This window comes from Amblyomma americanum, chromosome 1 (assembly GCF_052857255.1).
Source record: "Amblyomma americanum isolate KBUSLIRL-KWMA chromosome 1, ASM5285725v1, whole genome shotgun sequence".
Classification (NCBI taxonomy): Eukaryota; Metazoa; Arthropoda; class Arachnida; order Ixodida; family Ixodidae; genus Amblyomma; species Amblyomma americanum.
The window spans coordinates 423,989,313-423,996,021 of NC_135497.1; positions in this window are offsets into that span (position 1 = coordinate 423,989,313).

Genomic DNA, 6,709 nt, shown 5'->3' on the forward strand with positions numbered 1-6,709 from the left:
AACGGTCCTTAGGTGTTCTAGATGCGCTTGCCAGGTTTCCGAAAAAATAGCCACATCGTCTAAATAAGGGAGTGCAAAGCACTACGTGGTCCTTCAGTACGATGTCCATGAGTTTCGAGAAGCTGTAGGGGGCATCCTTCAACCCAAAACTAAGCATTAAGGGTCGAAAGGTGCCCGCCGGGGAGATGAAAGCGGCATACCTGCTCGCGCTTTCTGAGAGAGGAACTTGCCAATATCCCCGTACGAGATAGAGCGTGGAAATGAATTTCGCGCCGCTCACCCTTTCTATCCTTTCCTCTATGTTGGGAATCGGGTATAGCTGATCCCTAGTAATTGCATTCAGCTTTCTATAATCCACGCAGGGACGAGGATCTTTCCCTGGGGCCTCAACAAGAATTAGCGGTGAGGTATAGTCACTTTCCGCTGGCTCTACAACCCCTAACTCCAACATGTGCTAATTTCCGCGTCCATTATTTATTTTTGCCCCGGTGATACCCTGTGGGGTTTCGACCGTACCGGCTCATCAGAGGTGAGCTCGATTTCGTGTGTCAGGAGGTGTCTTTCCCGGGCGACTGCTAAATAAGTAAGCGAATTCTCTCAACAACTGCTTTAGCGTGTCGACCTGGGTCCTGCTTAGGAAATCTGCATTCACGGAGTGAGCCAGAATGTTCTTCACGTTGTCACTAGCGTTTGCACCTCCCTTCCAACCCTGACGCTCGCTGTCCAGCTCTTCTGGTTCATTTAGAGTCAGATCGACGATCCCGCTGCGTTCCACGAACGGCTTCATCAGATTGCAATGATAGATTCTCACCTGCTTTCCCCTGCCTGGAACTCTTAGCGCGTAATTCGTCTCCGAAATTTTTTGCAACGCTTCCACTGGACCATCCCAGTGAACTTCCAGCTTGTTTTTTTCTCGATGGCCTGAGGATCATCACGCGATCGCCCACGGTGAAACCTCGAAGGCGCGCGTTTTTGTCATAATAGACCTTGGCGGCCTCCTGGGCAGCTTTCATATTTCGGTTTACTAATTCCGTCGTGTTGTTAAGGCGGTCCAGTAGCTGAAGCACGTACTCAACCACTGTCTGGTTCTCTCCTGTCCCTTCCCACATTTCTCTCAGCATTCGGAGGGGAGAGCGGAGGGCTCTTCCGTACACGAGTTCTGCTGGCGTAAACGCCGTAGCTTCGTGGAGGGACTGTTCGTAAAGCGAAAAGTGTGGCCGGCAGACAATCCTCCCAGTCTGCTTTATGCTCATGACAAAGAGCGCGTAGCACCCGCTTAAGCACCGAATGCCATTTCTGTACACTGTTGGACTGCGGATGGTACACCGAGCTGTGTAACAGTTTTATTCCGCATCTTTCTAGAAATGTGGTCGTCAAGGCGCTTGTAAAGACTGTCGCCTGATCGGCTTGGGTTTCGGCCGGAAATCATATTCTCGCGAACACTGACAAAAGGGGGTCAACTATTTCTGTGGAGCTCAAGTCCTTCAACGGAATTGCTTCGGGAAATTTTGTGGCGGGACATAGCATAGTAAGCAAGTACTTATAGCCTGATTTCGTTTTAGGCAAAGGGCCTACTGTGTCTATTACAAGCCGGCGGAAGGGTTCCGAGATCAATGGAACAATTTTCAGTGGAGCCTTCCATGTCTCTCCCGGCTTGCCCACGCGCTGGCACGCATCGCATGATTTTACGTATCGTTCTGCATCTTTGAAACAACCCGGCCAATAATATTCCATTAATAGCCGCTCCTTTGTTTTATTGATTCCCAGATGTCCTGCCCAGCCATTTCTGTGGCGAAGGCTCAGAATGTCCTCTCTGTATTTTTCGGGCACGACCAGCTGATCAAATGTTTTGCCTTTTCTGTCCTGGTAGTGTCGGTATAGTAAGCCTCCCTTCTCATGCATCGTTATGTTGCGTCTCGCGATGCCCTCTTTAGCTGTAAGGTGCAGTCTTTCCAAAGTGGGATCCTGCTTCTGTTCTTTTATTAGGGACTCCCTGTTCACCTGCAGAAGGCGATCAAAACTACGCGATGTTGGAGATAAAACGGATCCTTCCGCGTTTTCTGACTCCTCTGCCGACTTAGTGGTTGAAGTCCCTCGTCGCTCATTTGCTCGGTCAGCTGTCTGGCTTTCATTCCTCGTTGGTTCCCTTCCCTCCTCATTTGTTTGCAACGACATGCTGGCTGGTGCGTCTCTGGCTATCTGAGGTTCGGGAACCTGACTTAGTTGAGATGCGAGCTGACGAGTTTTCGACCTTGTCAAAGCTTGTATCACCCCGCTTCCGAGCTTCTGGCCTCTCTCGCGTAGCAATTGGTCTGATCGATTCGAGAAGAGGTAAGGATATTGAAGTGGCACGGCCTTCAAAACTGCGGCCTCAATGATTAGCTCTCCAAACGGTCCACAAATTCTCACTCTAGCTATGGGAAGGCACACACTGTGTTCTTCTACTGCCTGTTTTATCCACGAGACTTTTCCCGTAAAATCGTTCACTAAAACGTAAGACGGGTGGACAACGTCCATCGTCGCGGCGCTATTACGAAGCACCCTACACGGCTTCCCGTTAAGGTGCAGCTCGTGCAGGTATGGCTTAAGGAGCTCTAGATTCTCGGCGTTATCCTCGACGCACGAGAACACCAAACGTTGCTTTTTACACTTGGCTGCAAAGTGCCCGACACCATTGCAGTTGTAGCAACGAAATGGCCTACTAGCCTCAAACTCTTTTTTCGCGGCTTTGTCTGCTCCCTGTCTCTTCGCCTGTTCTTCACGCTTTTCTGGCGCTACCTTCGTTGCCTCCGATTGCTCCGAACTTCTAGCACTTCGCGTCTTTCTGCTAGGCCCTTTATCTCGCATCGCGTTTCGAGCGTGTGACGCAGCCTCTTCAGTGCTCAACCTTCTGCGCGAAACGTACTCATCTGCTAGCTCAGCGGCCCTTTCAACTGTATCGACTTTTTCCCTGTCTTGAACCCACAGTTTCACCACTTGGGGAATGCTTCGGTAAAATTGCTCAAGGCAAAAACACTCGATGATTTTCTCTCGGCTTTCATAAACCTCGGCTCCTTTTAGCCACTCTAGCAGATTCGTCTTTAGGCCATACGCGAAATCCGGATAGCCCTCGCTATCGTTTTTCATTGTGTTCCTGAAGCGCTGTCGGAAAGCTTCGGCTGACAGCCGGGACCTTTTTAGTAGGCTGGCTTTGACTTTTTCGTAGTCAGCTGTGTCTTGTGTGTTGTCTCGCTGTGACTTCAGCTACTTCACATGGCAAGAGTGTCAGAAGCCGTTGCGGCCATGTACTGCGAGCAAAGTTCTCCCTTTCCCAAGTTCTCTCAAAGGTTTCCAGGTACAATCCTATGTCCCTTCCACTTTCATAGGGCTGCATGAATCTGTTCATTCTATATGATTGTACATCGCTTGCTATTTCAGGAGACCCGGCTCTCGTATTTGTCGCCTTTTTTTCGATTTTCGCTTTCAAGCTGCAATCGTTTTAGATTTCTTTCTTCTTTTTCAGCTTCCCACTTTTGCCGTTCTTTCTCTTTTTCCCATTCCGTTTCCCTTTTTCTTTTTTCTTCCTGTACCAAATTCCACGTATCTACCAGCTGATCGTCATCTACGCGTTTTTCAATTGTCTTGCATATTTCAAGTTTTGTAATTTTTTCCTGTACTTCTATTGACAGTTCTTCGCATAACAACAGCAAGTCCGACTTTGACAATTTCATAAGGTCCATGACAACGCTTTCTCCGCTTTGGCAATGCTATCTGCAAAATGTCGTGAGATTACTCTTTCTCAATTGACATGCACTTCCCAGTGATTCTAGATTATTCTCTCAAAATCTGAAGCCTGGCGAATCCTATAGCAAAATGCCGAAACGCTTACCGGTTGAGAAAGCACGATGTCGCACGGTCCATCGCAGCTGCTGCCAACCAGTTGTTGAAGACGAGGGGTCCTTGAGTGAGCTGACTCTTTCAGCGCCGCAGGTCCCTTCTCCGAATGACGTTGTCGGACTTGGTTACGAAGGAAACTGTACAAAGGGTTTATTTTAGATTATTTACAAGATTTCGGAACCCATTGGAGGGTGATGGGGGAAGGTCGGAGGATCTGAGAAGATCTGAGGATGATCGAGGATTCCTCCCTCACGGCACTCGTCGACCGGTTTATAAATGGTCCGGTCCCTAGATTCCCCAGGTTCGAGGAGGTCTTCGCCAGGTTGGGCGTGGCGTAACTTGCGTTGTCGTACACACACACACACACACACACACACACACACACACACACACACACACACACACACACACACACACACACACACACACACACACACACACACACACACACACACACACACACACACACACACACACACACACACACACACACACACACACACACACACACACACACACACACACACACACACACACACACACACACACACACACACACACACACACACACACACACACACACACACACACACACACACACACACACACACCACTTCACATAGGGACACGCCCCCGTCACAAGCCTCGCCGGAGGGAGAGGGTGCCGCTGGACCATCTTCCCCACCAGAGAGAGCGTTGTCTTCGCGTCCGAACGACAGTTCTCACGCTGTCAAGCCGAACACGTCTTCCGGGAAGTCCGAATGGGCGAGGCGCCGGCGAGCAGGCACAGTTGAAGGGGTGAGCCACCCCTGCTTGGTTCTGGCGGTCTAACTGCCTCTGTGCCGCACGGTTGATCTTCCGGGAACAATGTTGTTTACAAACGGCAGCAGAATCCTCCGTCTCGAATCCAATAAACCAGGCGAGGACCGGCCGTAATAACCAAGATGCCTATCGCTGTGCAGTGACCCCGGTTGCAGGTGTCCCGGGCCGAATACGCAGCTGAATCAGACCGGCTGTCGCCAGAAACCTTACAGCATGTATAAATTAAGCCACGTGAGTCTTCGGCGCATCAGGCCCTGTTTGCATCTACAAGGAGGCTTATATATCAGAAGCAAACAGTTCGGCTGCTAGCGTTATCACGTGCTCCCTCACTTCAGTCAGTTTGAGTTTGGAGATGAGAAAGAAAAACTAATTAAGAAAATTGATTTCCTCCATGAAAAAACCCAGCGCAATGGCATCAGCACCAGGCGTCGCAGACTTCCAGGATGGATTACTCGCCTTCTTTCCCGTGGTTGGCTGATAACCGCTACCTCAATGCCTTGTAATGCGGACTAATCCAGCAAAAGAAAAAAAAAATCAATAAAGGTGGAGGGAGAAGACGAACACACTAAAGCGCTTGGCCCGTCTTTCTTCGTGACCCTATGCCTTTTTGAGCGCTATTTTGCGTTAACAATGTGCCGCCAACCAGCTGACCCTTTACTGCGTTTTAGTACGCCATTCTGGGCTAGCGCACGAAAACGCTGAAAAGAGCACTGAACGCAAAAGCAGCTAGCGACCGTTACTTGAGAAGGAGCTTGCGCGAATGCACCTGTCTCACTATGCAGTCTGGGCGCGATTACAAGTGCCACCGAAGTTCATAAAACACCTGAGGCCAAACGCAAACACCCGGCGCATAATACATTGCACAGCGGCTGGGAGGAGGAGGGGAAAAGTAAAACTTCATTTAAGCGCTAAGGCCTAGAGAAGCGGCTGGGAGCAGAGCGGCACAGTCGTCAAAGGGCCTGCCTTAAGCGTAGGTCTGTATCCAGGTACCGACTGACTGGTGCTTCATCTCAAACGAAGTATTACCCGCAGGAAAACTTCTGTAGGTATCGAAACCTACCCTCGCATTTTCGTTCCAGGTGGTCGGCCAGCAGTATTGGGTTGTGCGGCCTTTCCCTGCTGGACGCGCACTTGCCAAGCTACGGGTCACCGCGCGGAACTTGGTTCGCCGAGCGAAATCTATTTTGGCGGCAGCCAGGATACCATACGGGGTACGGAGCGCGCAAGATTTATGGGCCCTTTGTTTTGCATGCGCCCGCCGCTGCATGTGCGCGTGTTCCCGTGCGTTCGCGAGCATAGAAGCGACCTTTCCGAAACGCGCCGGCGTCTAGGAAGTGTAAAATGCACTGCTTTCTGGGTTACCTCACAGCGGTGCTCCATGCAGACCCGTCCTCCGACCCCTCTCACCGCCGCAACAAATCCGAATGCGGCGGTGGCGAGACCCAGAGGACCGGACCGCCCTGCAGGGTATGTCGACGACCTTGCGTTCCAATATGGAGCCCAGCCGATGGTTGCCACTAAACTGTTCTTCAGCGCTGAACCCTTCGACTGCCATTTTTATATAGTCGCTGAAGGGCCTCGCACCAGCACGGAAAACCTCCAAGAAACATGTAAAACAATCATGACAGCCACTGTGTCTGAGTTGTACCGCCCTGTCGCACTCTTCTCCCGGTGCTCCGCTCGCAGCCTTTTTAGCGATCATATAAACGTCGCTGCGCTCAGGGAAATGTGAACGGTAAGGCAGCGCGTGACGCGGCGCCTCTTTTGCTAGAAGGGAATGCGCAGGCTCTGCTGTGGTCGATGGTGGGCACAAACTGGAATTTGTTGATCCAACAACTCGACATTCCCTGTCCGTGACTCGCAGATTACACTTCGCCCTTTGCTATTCGCTTACACAGGACATAGGCGCCTGCATTATTGCCGGGGTACGGGCTACTGCGTGCATGACAGAGACGCTTAAGAAGACTGAGATTAGGGCTTCGCTTTCTGATGGCCAGAGCCAGGGGCACAG